This window comes from Panthera pardus, unplaced genomic scaffold, assembly GCF_024362965.1.
Source record: "Panthera pardus isolate Hobbes unplaced genomic scaffold, ASM2436296v1 HiC_scaffold_6, whole genome shotgun sequence".
In the NCBI taxonomy this organism is placed as follows: Eukaryota; Metazoa; Chordata; class Mammalia; order Carnivora; family Felidae; genus Panthera; species Panthera pardus.
Genome location: NW_026526991.1, coordinates 130,384,759 through 130,401,874, shown reverse-complemented (window position 1 = coordinate 130,401,874; position 17,116 = coordinate 130,384,759).

Below are 17,116 nucleotides of genomic sequence, written 5' to 3'. Positions count from 1 at the left end.
GGTGGAAATGGAGAAGAGGAGGGTCTAGGTAAAGCTTAAAACACATGATTGGAAGTCAAGGAGAGAAGGCTATGAAACACGTCCTGCCCAGAGGAAATGCTGATAAATGACGAGGTCAACGTCCCCGGAGAACAACATCCTTAGATCTGCTCCTGTCGATGAGAAGACCCCGGCAAGGGGCCGGGCGTTTCTGCGGGGGAATGAAAACCACACACAAGGGCATGAACGGGAGCCATACGGTTACAGCTGACCAGCTGACCAGAGTTAGAATCAGACCCTGTAAAAGGGATATGGATAAGTAGTAAAACCTGACTCGACATCAGCAGCCTCAAAAGTACGAGAGAATTCTGTCATTAAAAGCTACCACGTCGGGGCGCCTGGGTGGCTCAGTGGTTAAGCGACCGACTTCAGCTCAGGTCATGATCTCACGGCTCGTGGGTTCCAGCCCAGTGTCGGCCTCTGTGCTGATGGTGTGGTGCCTGCCTGTGATTCTCTCTCTGCCCCTCTCCTATTCTCTCTCTCCAAAAATAAATAAACTTTAAAAAAAAAAAAAGCCATCATGTTTACTAAGTAATAACGGTAAGCTTTCAAAACTATTTTAGGTCAATGGCAGGACCCTTGGTCCCACCACAGCCCAGACGCCAAACCCAAACTCCAAAAACAGTGAGAGGGGCCAGGTCCAAGATGAACAGAATCCCCATTCCACCCCTTTCAAATAACACACTTCTTTCTGTAATTATACGTGCGTGTATTGGTTGAAAGAAATATCTAAGGCCTCTTAATGAGAAAAAAATAAAAGATGAAAGGTATGTGGGTAATAAGTTTGCTCAACTCCCCCCTGCCCCCACTGAGTCTCATGGAAATACAAATTATAATAGACAGTGAGAGACTACATTCTTGCAAAACGGAGTGATACAAATTCAAGGTTATCCATTGTCGAGGTGGAGAAAAATAGATTCTCTTATATGCTGCTTTTTGGGGATGGCAAGTTGGCAGTGTCTATCTTAATGAAATTTCCAGTTCCTTCAACCAACAGTTCACTTCTGGGTATCTCCTAGAGACATCTATCCTAGAGAATTAGTCAAGTGTATGCACGAAAAAGCAAAGCATGTTTATTACAGCAGTGTTTACACATTGTTTAAAACAGAAACTAATTTGAATGGCCATCATTAGGATTATTGGATACATTTTGGCACATCCATGGAGTATAATGTAGCAATAAAAAGAGAATGAAGTAAATTTATATGGAAAAGACCACATAAATGATCTTATGGAAAGACCTCAAAGACATAATGTTCACTGAAAGCTACAAGTTGCATAACACGACAGGAATCGTGACATTATTCATGTAAATGCATACATAAAACTACACATTTCTCTATGTAAATACAGCCATGCAAATGCAAACAAGAAAATCTGGACAGATTTATACCAAACTGATAACAGTGATTACTTCTGAGGAAGGAAGATGGTTGGGAATTGGGGGAATTAAGAGGGTTTTTTATCTATCTGTATAGAAGTTTCTTTTACAATGAGAATGTACTTGTGTGTTGTACAAATAAAAATAAACTTTAAAAGAATGAGTGAAAAGAATCATGAAGACAGAGCACCTGTCTTCATGAGGCAGACATATAAATAGAGTTGACCACTCAGAAGGATGGAGCTTTTTCCTGAGGAGCTAAACAACAGTGTCTCCATTTTCTCCCTCATGCTGATTGGATGTTTGACATATGGAGTGCATCAACCTCTAATTGCTGGACAGCCCAGCAATCTATTCTGAAGCAGTATAGCACCCCAGATTGCTACTCCACCCCCTCAGAATGAGGCATTCACAGGCCTGAAGATGATCATCAAAGGAACTCAACAGCTAGGAACCTCACCTCAGTGAAATGTGATCATCTATAGCTCCCAAGTGAACATCAGATCGTGTCTCTTGGCTCTCCCCCCAGCAGAGTTTCATCACATAAGGAATTCAAAGGACCTCATCATCGCACTAGTCAGCCTTAGGGACTCCAAGGCATCTATGGTTTGAAAACAGAGAGGCTGGGGCACCTGGGTGGCTATGGTTTGAAAACAGAGAGGCTGGGGCACCTGGGTGGCTTAAGCGTCCAACTCTTGCTTTCGGCTTAGGTCATGATCTCACAGTTCTTGAGTTCAAGCCCCACGTCAGGCTCTGTGCTGGCAGCAAGGAGCCCACTGAGATCCTCTCTCTCTCTCTCTCTCTCTCTCTCTCTCTCTCTGCTCCTTCCTTGTTCATGCTCTCTCTCTCTCGCTCTTTCTCTCAAAATAAATACATAAACTTTAGAAACTAAAATAAAACAGAGACGCTGGAACAGTTTGCATTTACGGAATCGGCATTTTAACAGGTGGCACACATCTCTGTGGCCTAAGAACTGATACACCTAGAAAAACACCGGGTCAGACTGAAAAAAAAAAAAAAAAAAAAAAAAGCAGCAATCTAAACAACCTGAAACAGGGGACTGGGGAAAGGAAGGCATCCGGAAATAAAAAAAAAAAAATACTACAGACAGTCCCTGACTTACGATGGTCTAACTTACGGTTTTTCTATTTCGTGATGGTGCAAAACTGCAGGCATTCAATAGAAACCATACTTGGGATTTGGAACTTGGATCTTGTCCCCGGCTAGCGACACGCGGTCGATCCTCTCTCGGATGCTGAGGTAAGTGGCAGCTCCCAGACAGCCAGTGTCGGAGGGCTTGTGCTGTTTTTCCCTTTCAGGCCAGCCCTCAACACATTACACGGGACCGTCAGCACCTTCCCATCCAATAGGTTTTGTGCGAGATGCCTTTGCCCACGTGGAAGCTGCTGTGGGTGCTGCGGGCACGTTGAAGGCCGGCCAGGCTACGTAAGCTACGTCGTGTGGTGGGTCAGATGCGTTACATACATGCTTCTCCCTTAGAACATTTGCAACTTCTGTTCAGTCTCTTGGGACTTAACCCCCTCGTAAGTCGCGGAAGGTCTGCACGCCGCAGGCCGATAAGCCTCATTTTCCTCCACGTTTTCACCTTCACATTTCAGTCTTTTACTTTTTTTTTTTCCACATGAGAAAAAAAAAATGGTGAAGCTTGAATGAGTGCTTCATCCTCGGAGAATGTTTCACATAAAATCTTAACCACACAAGCTAGAGAGGGACAAAACACTATTTTCCATCGTGACCCAGCTAACGTGAACGTTTCAAAACTATTTTGCTGGCAGAGATAACAATCACGGTGGCATCACAGTGCCTTCCTCGATAACTTAGGGAGATGCGGCTTCGTATAGAAGTTCGTGTTCAAGGACTACGTACGCTGAAAACAGCGTTCTCGTCTTGACTGTTGAAAGTGCGATGAGAAGATATGATCAGGTGCTGCATCTGAATCTGTTACACTGTTTCCTAGTGTAACAACTGGAAAAGTGTTCTCCTGTCTACAGAATGTATTACTTACTGTAAACCAGTTTTAGGTTCTTGGTGAGATAAGATCCGATTAAAATTCTGTTGTTTCAGTTGTTGAACCGAGGCTGTGTGTGTGTGTGTGTGTGTGTGCCCGTCTGTATGTGTAACGATTAATTATATCTTCCCTCTTTCTGTATGTTTGAAATTTTTCATAATAAAAATGAGAAAAGCTTCTGTTGTTTCTTTCAAAATCTCTTTCACATTAGCCTGTCCTAGTACCTTGTTCAGACCTTCCTTTGCTTGGGGGTGACGATGGCACATTTGGTTTCTCTGACTTTCTCTGACCCCACTTTGCCGGCTGGCCCGCGTAGCACAGCCACATGACTCTGTTTACCACAAAATGCCCCAGGTCCTCTGCCCGGCTTCTCCAGTTCTCGGCATCTCCTCCTTGCCCCCTCCTGCTTCAGGTTAGCTCTCTGTGATCCTTGGGCTGGTTTTCTCTGCACCTCGGCTGGCGGGGCACGCTGCCTGGAGTGGAAACATCCAGAAAGAGCACACGCCTGCCACGGTGATGCAAATTTCACATTTCCATTAGCAAGAAGATTACCACCTCAGTGATTGCCTCTCAGCCACTTAAAAACCAGGAAACAAAGGGAACAGATGTTGGTGGGTAAATTATTTATCGTTTTCAATGTAATGATGCCTCTAAAGGTAAACACAAGTAAATTCATTAAAACTATGGGATCATGCGTGGGGCGCCTGGGTGGCTCAGTCGGTTGAGCCACCGACTTCGGCTCAGGTCACGATCTCGCGGTCTGTGGGTTCGCGCCCCTCATTGGGCTCTGTGCTGACAGCTCAGAGCCTGGAACCTGCTTCGGATTCTGTGTCTCCCTCTCTCTCTGCCCCTCCCCCCACTGGCGCTCTGTCTCTCTCAAAAATAAACATTAAAAAAAACTTAAAAAGAAACTATGTGACCATGCATGTATTCAACACATACTCAGTGAGCATCTACAGACACCTTTGTAGGCACTTAAGATACGCCAATGAATAAAAACAGAGAGCTCTCATAGAACATACATCCTGGGGTAGAACATACATTCTGGGAACAAACATAACTAATGTACAAAATAAACAAGTGTGTTACATAGTGTATTGGGAGATGATAAATGCTATTAAAAGGAAGAAAAAGCTGGAAAAGTTAAAGGGAATTTGAGTGCAAGGCAGGGAATGTTCTAGAGGAGGTGAGATGCTGCAGTTGTAAACAGCATTAATAGCACGGAGAGTGTCTCGGTCTGTTTGAGCTGCTATAACAGAATATCACAGACTGGGTGGCTTATAAATAACAGAAGTTTATTTCTCACAGATCTGGAAGCCGGGAAGTCCAGGATCAAGTCACGGGCAGATCCAGTGCCTGGTGAGAACACAGTTTCATGTTCCCAGATGGCCATCTTCTCTCTATGTCCTCACATGGTCCAAGGGGTAAGGGAGCTTTCTGGGGCCTGTATTATAAGGGCACTAATCCCATTCCTGAGGGCTTCCCCCCTCGTGACCTAGTTACCTCCCAAAGGCTTCACCTCCACATACCATTACACTGGGGTACGGGCTCCAACACAGGGAGTCTGGGAGAGACACAAAATCCAGAATGTCAACAAAGAGGCTTTGTTGACAAAATGACACTTGCAGAAAGACTTGAAGAAGGCGAGGGCTACCATGAAGGTATTTGGGGGAACAACATTCCAGGCAGGTTACAGAGGGAACCTATACAGGAAGAAGCCCAGTGGGTGTGATCTCTCAGCATGGACCCCATACCAGAGAACACCAAGTTCCCTAAACTTTAAAAAAAATTTTTTGGGGCGTCTGGGTGGCTCAGTCGGTTAAGCGTCCGACTTCAGCTCAGGTCATGATCTCGCGGTTTGTGGGTTTGAGCCCCGCGTCAGGCTCTGTGCTGACAGCTCAGAGCCTGGAGCCTGCTTCCGATTCTGTGTCTCCCTCTCTCTCTGCCCCTCCCCTGTTCATGCTGTCTCTGTCTCAAAAATAAATAAACATTAAAAAAAAATTTTTTTTAATTTTTAACATTTATTTTTGAGAGAGAGAGAGAGCGCGTGCACGCATAAGTAGGGGAGGGGCAGAGAGAGGGAGACACAGAATCAGAAGCAGGTTCCAGGCTCTGAACTGTCAGCACAGAGCCTGACGTGGGGCTCGAACCCACAAACTGTGAGATCATGACCTGACCTGAAGTCGGACGCTCGACCGACTGAGCCACCCAGGCGCCTGTCCTTCTTTTCTTTCTTTTCTCTTTAGTGCTGGCTGTCCAACTTCAACATCATCTTCTGCACTGCGTGTCCCAATGCATATGGATTAAGTAGGGAACAAATAGATAATGCTACATTCTCGTAACTCCCAGTCATTTACTAGAGCACAATCTCAAAGTAGGTTCTCAAAACACATACGTGCGTTAACCGATCACGAGTTGGTGGCCTCCTATGTCACCAACGTCTTCACTACTATTTCGAAACCCTTTTCTTCAGTTGATTTCATGTTGTTCCCTTTGGGGAATTGTAAAGAGAACGTAGTACATGATAAAGGAACCAATCACTCCAAACCCCCAGTGGAAACCAGCCAAGTCCGTGTTGTGAGAGGAAGGAGGGAGGCAAGAGGCAGAAGAGGTGGGAGACGGAGGGACAGTGTGTGACCGTTTAGAGCAGTGGTGTGACCCACCTGTGGGAACCCCAGAGTCAGTGAGCTCGGCCTCCCTTTGCCCGGCATCCAGGGAGACCTCGGTGCTCCAGGAGAACGTGACTTAACAGGAAGTCTCTGCTAAGAGAAGGAAGGTAGTGAGGCATACCAGAGAGCTGCACTGTATGCATTTTCACTTAAAAGCACGAGTTATGAATCATGTTTATCCCCATATGGAAGTCATTATGGAAAGTAGAAGATGGATACAGTGAAGACATGAAAATTGGGACTTCATCTGTCCTGACTCCTAGTCATTTCTTATCATCCAGCTAAAGAACCACAACAAGAAAAATCACCCGACTGGAAAACACCTTGTTGCCTTAATTCGACTGAGTTTCGTCTCAGCCATGGCAGAGAAATAGTGATTTTTCTAACTAGCAGAAAAAACCAACACCTTCCTCTTCAGGACTGACACTTCTTGACACAGATTAAGGCAGGCAGGCTATTTATGTCTTCACCTTGCCCCGACACTTTGTTGTCCTTCCATGGAACTTAATCACTTCCAGTATAACACCAGCCACAGGCCCTGGGGTCCACGTGATCGCTCGACCACCCGTGCATGGTCCTGTGCCGCAAGCTGGGACCACAGTGTCGGAAAGACAGCTGTGGTTCCCTGCCTTCAGGCAGCATATTATCCTGGAAGGGGCATAGACATTAAGTCAGATTCACAGATAAACATTTCAATTACAGTTATGGTAGGTGTTCGGAAAGAAGTTTAGAGGGACTTAGTCCAGATAGTGGGGGTGAGGTGCAGTGGTGGGGTCAGCTTTTCTTAAGGAAGCAACGCTTGAGCTGAGACTTGAGGTGGGGCAGGCTTTAGCCAGGACACAAAGTCAGGGCCGTAGAGGGTTGCTACAGATGACTGGAAGGAGAAAGGATTGCATTAGTCATGGTTCTCTAGAAAAACAGAACCAATAGGATGTATACAGAGAGAAAGAGATTCCTTTTTCTTTTAATTTTTTAAAAATTTATTTATTTTGAGAGATAGGTAGCCAGTGAGTAGGGGAGGGGCAAAGAGAGGCAGAGAGAGAATCCCAAGCAGGCTCTGCCCTGTCAGCACAGAGCCTGATGCAGGGCTCGAGCCTACAAACCATGAGATCATGACCTAGGCCAAGGTCAAGAGCTGGATGCTTAACTGAATGAGCCACCCAGGTGTCCGAGAGAGATTTTTTATAAGAAACAGATTCATGGGTTTATGAAGGCAGGCAAGGCTCAGGATTTGCAGGTGAGTCAGCAAGTTGGAGACCCAGGAGAGCAGAGGGTATATTTCCAGTCTCTCCTCCAACAGATTCAAGACCCAGGGAAGAGCCAATGTTGTAGTTTGAGTCTGAAGGCAGGAGAAAAGCTAGTGTCCCTCTACAGGCTGTCAAGCAGCAGGAAGTGTCCCTGCTCTGGGGAGGTCAGCTTGTTGTTCTATTTAGGCCTTGGACTGATTAGATGAGGCCCACCACACTAGGAAGGGCAAGCCATCTGCCTTACTCAGTCTATCAATTCAAGTGTTAATCTCATCCAAAATCACCCTCATAGAAACACCCAGAATAACGTTTGGCCAAATATCTGGGTACCCCATGGCCCAGTCAGGTTGACACATAAAATTAACCATCCCAGGGATGGTGAGGAATGAGGTTGGAATGTTAGATGTAGAGCAGATGTGGGACAGATGTACGGAGGCCTCGTCAACAACGCCGAGACTTTGATCTGTGTTAAATACTCTCGTCCGTTGTCAACAGCACTTCGCAAAAGGCCAGATATTGCAATTCCACAAAATACAACAGCCATCATCTCAGAATAAAGGAGGCTCCTTTAACTGGAATAGGTTTAGGCTTATGAAAACGTCCCTCGATCAGCCTTTTTCTCATTTGGCCGCAAACCCAAGAAACTTGTGTCCTAGTCCTTCTGGTCTGCATTGGCCCAGACTAGGGCATGAGGGTAGCCCAAACCGTGAGACGTGATAGAATTTAGATGAGGATTTAGAACACACACACAAGAAGGTGAAACAGGAGAGAATGAAACCTCCGTTGAGGAGGTGGACAGAGAGGCAGAGCAATGAGGGGGGGAAAAAAACACCAGTAGAAAATAAGAATAAAAAAATAGAAAGAAGAATGATCCTTCCCCCTTTCCTCCTACTCTAATCCCTGCATCTGTGAACATGGGATTTTCATCAGGGTGGAAGGAGGAAGTCATGTGCCCCTTGTGGCCAGGAGGAAGATTAGTAAGGAAGCCACAAACCAGAACAGGGTTGGCAACCTCCAGCCCGTGGGCCAGCTCTGTCCTGCCTACCGCCTGTGTTTGTACAACACCTGTTTTCGTACCGCACATGGGCCATTGTACTTTTTTTTTTTACATTTTTTTTTAATTAAAAAAAATTTTTTTTTTTAATGTTTATTGATTTTTGAGACAGAGAGAGACAGAGCATGAACAGGGGTGGGTCAGAGAGAGAGAGGGAGACACAGAATATGAAACAGGCTCCAGGCTCCAAGCTGTCAGCACAGAGCCCGATGCGGGGCTCGAACCCACGAACTGCGAGATCATGACCTGAGCCGAAGTCGGACGCTTAACCGACTGAGCCACCCAGACGCCCCTTAAATGTTTTTAAAAGATCAAAAGAAGTCTACTGTTGCATGACGTGTGAAAATTAGTTGAAATTCAAATTTCAATGTCCAGAAATAGGTGTTTTGGGGATCACAGCCACCCCTCAGAGATTTGCATGTTGCCTGTGGCTGCTTTCATGGCACGTGACAGAGCGGAACAGTCATAAACGAGATGGTGTGCTCCACAGGGACTAACGTATTTACCATCCAGCCTGTAATGGTCTGAATGCTAGTGTTCGCCCAGAATTCCTATGTTGAGAGCGAATGCTCAATGAGATGGTATGAGGATGTGGAGTCTCTGGGAGGTGATGAGGTCATGAGGGTAGAGCCTTCATGAATGGGGTTTGTGTCCTTATAAAAGAGGCCCCACTGAGCTCCCTCCCACCCTTCTGCCTAGTGAGGTTATATCTAGGAGGCACTGTCTGGGAATGGAGTCCCCACCAAACACTGAATCTGCCATACCTTGGTCTTGAACTTCCCAGTGACCGGTAAGAAATAAATGTCTGTTGTGTACAAGCCACATAGTCCGTGGTATTTTGTTATAGCAGCCTGAACAGGTAAGACATAGCACTTTACAGAAAAAATTGCCGGCCCTTGAGGAAAGGGGATGGGCAAACAGGAACTCTGGAAAGGATCAGGCAGAGCCGCAGGATCCCATCCCTTCCCACCTTCATCTAGGAGGGAGATCATATCAGGGACTTCTTGGTGCAAAGTGTGCTGTTCAGAGGAGGGGAGAGAGACTAACCAATATACCGTGGAGCATGTCAGCACATCACATACAGATTCACGCTTAGCCTGTGGCTGTTCTATTTTAAACCTGGGTGTTTTTATGTTAACTTTGAAAAGTGTTCCTTTAAGTGAAAACGGACTCTGCTTTTAGACATTTGGACTTCCCTCCCCAGCCCTAGGTACTGATTGTTGGGGCAGAGTGACATTTTCCTACAACGCTGGCTCATTATTTTGCTTCTGGAATTGCAAATGCAAGGATCGAATGGCATGGTCTGAATACATCAAGGAGCGGAGGGGATCTCACCAGAGGTGCCCCGAAACAAAGGAAACAAATCACTTCAAAACCACATCATGCAATCTGGACCCGTTACAGGACAGATGGAACTCTGAATTGTTTGATTCTATCAGCAGAACAGAGGAAGGAAATGTTTTAAAATGAGATTATGTTATTTTCCCCAGTTCTTATTATGAAACCTTCCTGCAATGAACTTTAAATACCAGCAGCCCCTTTCATGGGGATGAATGGGATCCAGCCGGCAGGAGGATTGCAGGGAAGTGGTTCCATTATGAAAAATGTAGAGAGGTAGAGGTTGAGATGAATAGTGGATCCCTGTGGGGTCCTTAGGCTCAGTGAAAAATCAGGCTCTAAAACACAGCTGCGCGTCTTAGGAAGGGATGGGTGTCTTTGAAAAAGCTATGTGCCCTATGTAAACATCAATTAAGGGGTCCTTTTCAAAAGACCTCGATTGTAATGAATAAAAAGTCTTCCGCATTCTTTGCCCTCAAGAGGAAAATGATTGACAACCAGCTATTGTATAAAGAAGAACAAATATCCTGGAAGTTAGGAAAATCTCCCCCAAACAAAATCATGCAATAATTCTTTATGATGCAAGGCTTTCTACATAGAATTTTCCAAAGGAGGTTGTCTGTATCATTCAGCCCCAAACCCTGCTGAATAATAATAAAAAAAAAAAAGGTGTTTTGCTCGGTGCTCTCCAGTCTGTGACTGTCCAGGCAGGATTCTATGGACCAGCCAGGGATTTGTTCACTCGTCCCCTTTGCACCTCTACATGTTGGGGTTCCACCAGACCCTGTGAGCACCAGTGCCCACATCTAACAGCTTACATTGCCCCCGAGAAGCCTGGGAGCACCTGAAATGTAATTATCTTCCCCTCATCCTGCCAGCCTTCACCAACTCTGTGAATGGCACCCACATCCATCATTCATCCAGACAGAATTGAGGATTCATCCCCAATTCTTCTATTTTCATTGTCCAGCCCCCACACCATTCTTTACAGAGTTAAAAAGAATGACGTTGTGAAGGATAAGGAAGACCATTTCAGTGCCCTGCTTAAATCCTTCACTGACGTCCAGCTGCACTTAGAATAAAATTCAAACTCTGTTCCTTAGCCTACAAAGCCTGCCCGATCTGATCTGGTGATTTCTCGAGCCTTTTCTCCATCACTCCTTCCTCAGTCACAATGTTCCAGCAACATCGGTATTTTTCAGTCTTCTTCCCACCCTGAGTTTCTGTATTTTCTCTTGCCTGTGCCCGAGCACTTCACCCCACACACTTCAGAGACTGCCACCTTGGATACAGAGCACACTCCCAATCTCTTTCTTCTTTTTAATTATCGGGGCTTGGGGCTGAGCTGACTGTCACTATTGGAGTTCACCATGGCCCCAAAATAGCACCCTTCCTTTCTGTCCAAGTTCTGAGCCCTTGAGAAATCAGACAAAGAAGCCAGGCAGATGGAGAGTAAAATACCACATTTATGACTGGCAAAATTGGTTTTGGAGAATGTGGCTTATAATATCTGCAAACAAATGTCTTCCTAACACCAACCCAGGGTTCACAGGCTGTGCTGTGTCATCGCGGACCTCCCACGTGGGGGGGTCCTGCCCAGGAATACTTACTGTGCTGTCTGAAGGCAGGCTGGCTCTCTGCGACCAGAAGAGGACATCTGGACTCTGCAAATCCAGTCTCTCTTTCCAAATGTAAGTCATGCCTCTTCCTCTAGGAACAGATATGGCAGAAGGAGACCAGAAGTGTGATGCTGGCCAAGCTCCCTCTACATGGAAGGAAACACCCGGAATTTAAAAATGTTCCCTACTGTGCCTCCCATCCCCTGAATTCTCCTCCTCTGAAATGCCCTAACTCCCCTCCTGTGGGCCAAGGGCCTTCACCTGGCTCTCCCGGTGCCCTCAGCTTCCCTGCTTTCACCTGCCCTTCTGCCCTGTGATGATCTATTTCCCCGCCAGCCGTCCCTGCCAGCCCGTGGCCTTCCCTCTAGGGCAGAGACCAGGGAGAATAAAGAACGGAGGGAAGAAACGTGGCTGTGTATGACTTGGAGGTGTTTGCCCTGCCATGTTCCAGGTGAAGGCAGGACGCATGTTGGGAACGGAATACCAGTTGGGAAGGGATTTTCAACGAGACGGGACCTTCAACGAGACGGGACCACAGCAGGCTGGCCCGTGCACAGAAGCCCATGTCCAGAGAGCTCTGTCCGCCTCTCTCTGGCCTCAGCGGGCAGGGATAAAAGGAAGGGAAGTTCTGTGCTCCTCGCACAGTCTGCGGGAGACTATTTTCCTTTAACATTCTGAGGACAGAAAAATTATCCGTCAGACACAGGCTGCCCGCGACCCCGAGGTTAAATGGTTCAATCCATGTCGTGGTGGCTTTGGCCTCTTGCTGACAGAACGGACCTCCAGATGTCAAACTGATCTTGTTTTAGAACCGAGGCAGCTGCATTTGAAGCATCTCTTCCGAGGGGACGAAAACAGCCCCCAGAAATGGGGTCTGATACACACGCGGTGCTAATCCCTGAGCTGGCACCTCCGAGAAAGTGGTGAAGTCACCGCTTTTAATCAACAACCTGTTTAGCTCTGCGCTGTCTCACCCTAGCAATTACATTCCTTGTGTAGGGTAGTATTTAAGCCTGGAATACTGCAGAGGACGAGGAAGAATGCACTTACATGTAGGGCACGCAGCCCACAGGGGAAGTCTAACCTACCAGACTGAGGGCAGTGAGGAGTGGAGGTATTAGAGTATGTAAGTCACAACCTAGATGGAGCACGCACGGCCAGGACAGAGCGAGGGTAGCCCTGCTCTGGCCCCCACGCCAGGGCACCCCGGGCACTCATCAGGGACGCGGTGCTATTCATTGCTCCTGAGACAGCCCCAAGACTCCTGTGGAGCGAGGTCCACACCTACAGACATGCACCGAGATCTATGCACGTAGATTTGTACAACAAATCCTTAAAGAGCCATGCCGCCCCCTCCCATGTTCCAATCCAACTTCTAATCATGCGGTGTCCTTGAGTGGCTTCTTCAAAAGGAAGAAGGTGCCTAGGTGGCTCAGTCGGTTGAGCGTCTGACTCTTGATTTTGGCTCAGGTCGTATTCCCAGGGTTGTGGGATCGAGCCCCACCATGGGCTCCACACTGAGCGTGGAGGCTGCTGAAGATTCTCTCCCTCTCTCCTTCTCTCAAATAAAATAAAAATTAAAAAAAAAAAAAAAAAAAAAGAAGCCTCGGTGTTTCTGTTAACCCTCTCCAACACTACATAGTTGTCCAACTGAGGAGGGGACGGATGCCCGGTGGGGCTCACCTGAGCCCGGACCTTCATGGGCACGAGCGCCTCTGAAACAGTATGAAAATAGTGTGTTCGTTTCACCTGGAGAGAGACCCCTGGCCATGCCCTTCTCCTGCTTATTCATCAGACATTTCTGAGTCCTACTTTGCCAGGCCACACAACAAAGGTTTTCTGGAGGAACAGATCCCTGAGCTGAGTCTTACAGGATAAATCAGATCAGGTAAACATTAGAGGCATGGGTTTGGGGGCGGCAGGTGGACGGCATTCAGAGGGGACAGCAGAGAAGCCAGAGAAAGAGCGAAACTATGAGTAACGATAGTGTAAATTGTAAGAGGTGGGGAGGCATGGCCAGGCCCTGCTCCAGAGCTCAGCTTGTACCCCAAAGGCAGTGGGAAGTGACAGGGTCACACCTGTATCACATCTAGATGAGTCTGGGGCCAATGAGAAAGATGGATTTGCAGGAATTGGGACAGATGGCATAGACACAGGTTAGAAGATGGTCACTACAGCCCGTGCCACAGGGAAGCCTTGTAAGGTGAGGGGGGTAGGCTGATCCATAAATGTCCCAGGGGCCTAGGGAAATTAAAAGTCGCTTTGGGAGAGAGTGAGGACCCCCCCTGCCCCACAGGAACAGGAGCCAGGTGGGCTGATGGCCTCATCTGTGGGCCTTGAGATGGGCAAAGTGAGAGTGTTACAGACAACAGCTGGCAGACTGCCCCTTCCATTATGTCTATTAATGTTCTTGAAAGACAGATTTGCTACAGGTGTTTCAAAAGAGAAAGGACCCACTTCTGGGTATAGACATAAAACATTGAAAGCAGGGATTATAACAGATGGTTGTTTGTGCCCCCACATTCACTGCAATGCTGTCCACAACAGCCAAGAGGTGGAAACAACCCAAGTGTCCGTCGATGGATGAACGGATAAACAAAGTACGATATACACGCACAAGGGAATATTACGCAGCCTTGAAGAGGAAGGAAATTCCAGGGACACCCGGGTGGCTCACTTGGGTAAGCAATACACTTCGGCTCAGGTCATAACCTCACAATCAGTGACTTCAAGCCCCGCGATGGGCTTGGTGCTGACAGCTCGGAGCCTGGAACCTGCTTCAGGTTCTGTGTCTCCCTCTCTCTCTGCCCCTCCTCCACTCACACTCTGTCTCTCAAAAATGAATAAACATTATAAAATAATGTTTAAAAAAGGAAGGAAATTCTGACATGTGCTACAACATGGTTGAGCCTTGAGTATGTCGTATGAGGTGAAATACACCAGTCACAAAAGGTCAAATGTTGTATGATCCCACTTACGTGAAGTATCTAGAGTAGCCAAAAGCATGGAGAACAGAAAGTAGAATGAAGACTGCCAGGACCTGGGGTATGGGGAATGGGGAGTTATTCCTTAATGAGTGCAGAGTTTCAGTTCAAGAAGCTTCCGGAGAAGGACGGTGGTGGTGGTTGTACATTAGTGTGAATGTACTTAAGGCTGCTGAACTATATTGTTAAAAATGGTTAATAGGGTAAGTTTCATGTTGTATATATTTGATCACATTTTTTTTGAAAAGAGACAGCGAAAGTGATGTAATATTCATTGAGTACCTAATATATATCAGCGCTGCCCTAAGTGCTGTAAAGGCTTCAGTTTGTTTAATCCCAAACAAAATCTCCAGGGTTCTGTGCAAGGTGGCCAGCAGCCACACCTGGTCACGTGTCTAGAGGAGCCTCCCCCTGCCCCCCCCCCCCCATTCTGGACTTCAGGCCTGGCTCTCTCTGGAAGGGAATGAACACAGCATTCTCTAAGCTCCTGTCCCCAGGCAATGATCAAATCAACTGCCCCAACCTGCCAGAGATTCACCAGAGGAGGCCCCCCATCTGGCTGCTGGCTCAGCTTTCCAGGTTCTGCTCCTCCCTGCCTCGCAGCCCAGACGTGGCTGTGTTCATAGAGAAAGGGGTCCCGAGCACCCTGGAATCAGAGCTCGGGTGACTGGGATCACATGTGTGGCAGGGGTGAGGAAAGATGAACACAGCCTCCTCATGAGCTCAGCAGCCCGCTGTGCACGAACCTCTTGGGCCTCCTGACAGCCTCAGTGAAACCTGAAAGTTCGTGAACATGGAGACTCAGAATTCTTCTTAACCCAGCCCCCTGGGGGCCATGATCGGTCAGAGATAGGGCGCGTGGTGATGGCCATCCCTTGTTCTGTGGCTGGCCTGGCCTTGGCTTTTGCTTTAGCTTCTCCCAAAAAGGCTGCCTGGGCCCCATGCCCCACTGCATACCCAATCCAGGCATTTGAGACACCACACCCAGCCTGCTTCCCAGGGAGGGCACTGAGCAAATACATCTGTACGTCCTAAGAAGGCACAAAACTGCGAGATTAGCTCTGCCCTCATCCCATCTCCACTGCTCCCAGGTGCACATCTCCGCTTCTTCTCTGCCCAGGAACACTCAGCCAAGTGAAACAGAATGGCTTTTATGTGCTGTTCCTTCTAGAATCTCTGCCTCCTGTCACAGAGGCCTGCACGAATCTGCTTCAGGGTCTGGTCTAAGCTTCTTTCTTTGCTGGTGGGATAACATCAACCTCGGCCTCTCGCACTGCCCTGCTCGACAGGAGTGAAACAGAGAGGGCTGGGGGACGGGAACGGTGGGTTATTACTTAAAGGGTGCAGAGTTTCAGTTCTGGAAGATTCTGGAGAAGGCCTGGGTTGGGAGACCTGTTCTGTCCCCTGCAGACGCCTCCCCCTTCTTGTGCGTTGCACACACACACGACTGGAACCACGAAAAAAAGAATCCAGCTCTGAGATTCCAGGCCTACTTGATCATGAAGATAAGCACACCCTTGCTGGCTACCAGCCTCACCTCCGAGCACAGGCCACCGTGGACCGCCTGGCTTCGGGAGGGCTGGGCCGAGAGGTGCGGGGGCGGCCTGCCCGGCTACTTGCACAAGCAGCCTCCAAACCAGATTGGCAGGCCGAGTGTCCTTTGTTCTTTCTGGCACCCGAGGCCCCTGTTAAACCAGGGCTATGGCTACTCCTTCTCGGAGGAGAGAGGAGATGACTCCATGTCATTTAAAGGAGCCACTGTCTCACACCTTAACATCATAACTAATCCTGTGAGTCACCTCTTCTTCCCCATCAAGTCATTCAGGACTCTGGCTCCTGCTGCCCTTGGGGCCTGATGGGATCTAGAATCCCGAGAACTCTAGGCTTGGGAAGAACCAGGAGCCACAGGTGAAGACCCCACTCTGTGCACCTGCTTCTGGACAGGGGGCGCTGGTTTTCAAGGCCAAGTTTTAAAGCTGCGCAGGGAAGTAATTTCCACAGCGCTGTGGGCTGGGGCTGGGGACGGTTGTTGTGTCATTTCTTGTGGGCTGGAAACAAAGGGGCAGTTCAACCTGTTCTCGCTGAGCCAGTGGCTTTAACAAGCATCTCAGACTGTAATTACCTTTTGCCAGTTGGACCGGTTGAGGAAATGGACGGCTTCTCCCAGAGTCGGGGGCACTGCCAGCCCGGGGTTCTTGGGACTGGCCCTGGGTGTCTTGGTCTGGCTTCTAATGCACTTGATTCATTATGTGAGTCATAGTCCGAATAAAATAAAAGTGGCCGAGGAAAAAGGAAAAAGCCAGAACTACACAGAGAGCACAAGGCAAGAAGCGTTTATGTTAGTGGCCCGACTGTGGAAAACACCAACCCGAATCTCAATTTACGGTACTTCCATTGTGTAGTATACAGCCAATAACACTCATTACAGAATGTGATTATTTCATTTTGCCAACAACAAAAAATGCCTTCAAGTTTCCCTTTGGTCGCTTCTCTAGTGAATTTAAAACACTACTAAATTGTTAGAAATCCGATTGATGTACAAAACTTTTTCAGACCCCTCTATGGTGTAAAGCAAGACATTCTTGGATTCTGAAGCTAGCTGCCTACGCTTGGAAAACACCAAATGCTTTTGTAATTCTAGATAATAATAAGTACTCACTTGGCATGAAAGAACATGAAGTATAAACACCAGCTCATCAAAGGACTTCAAACGTCTTAAAAATACAATCCAGGAGCCAAACGCGATAACAAACCCA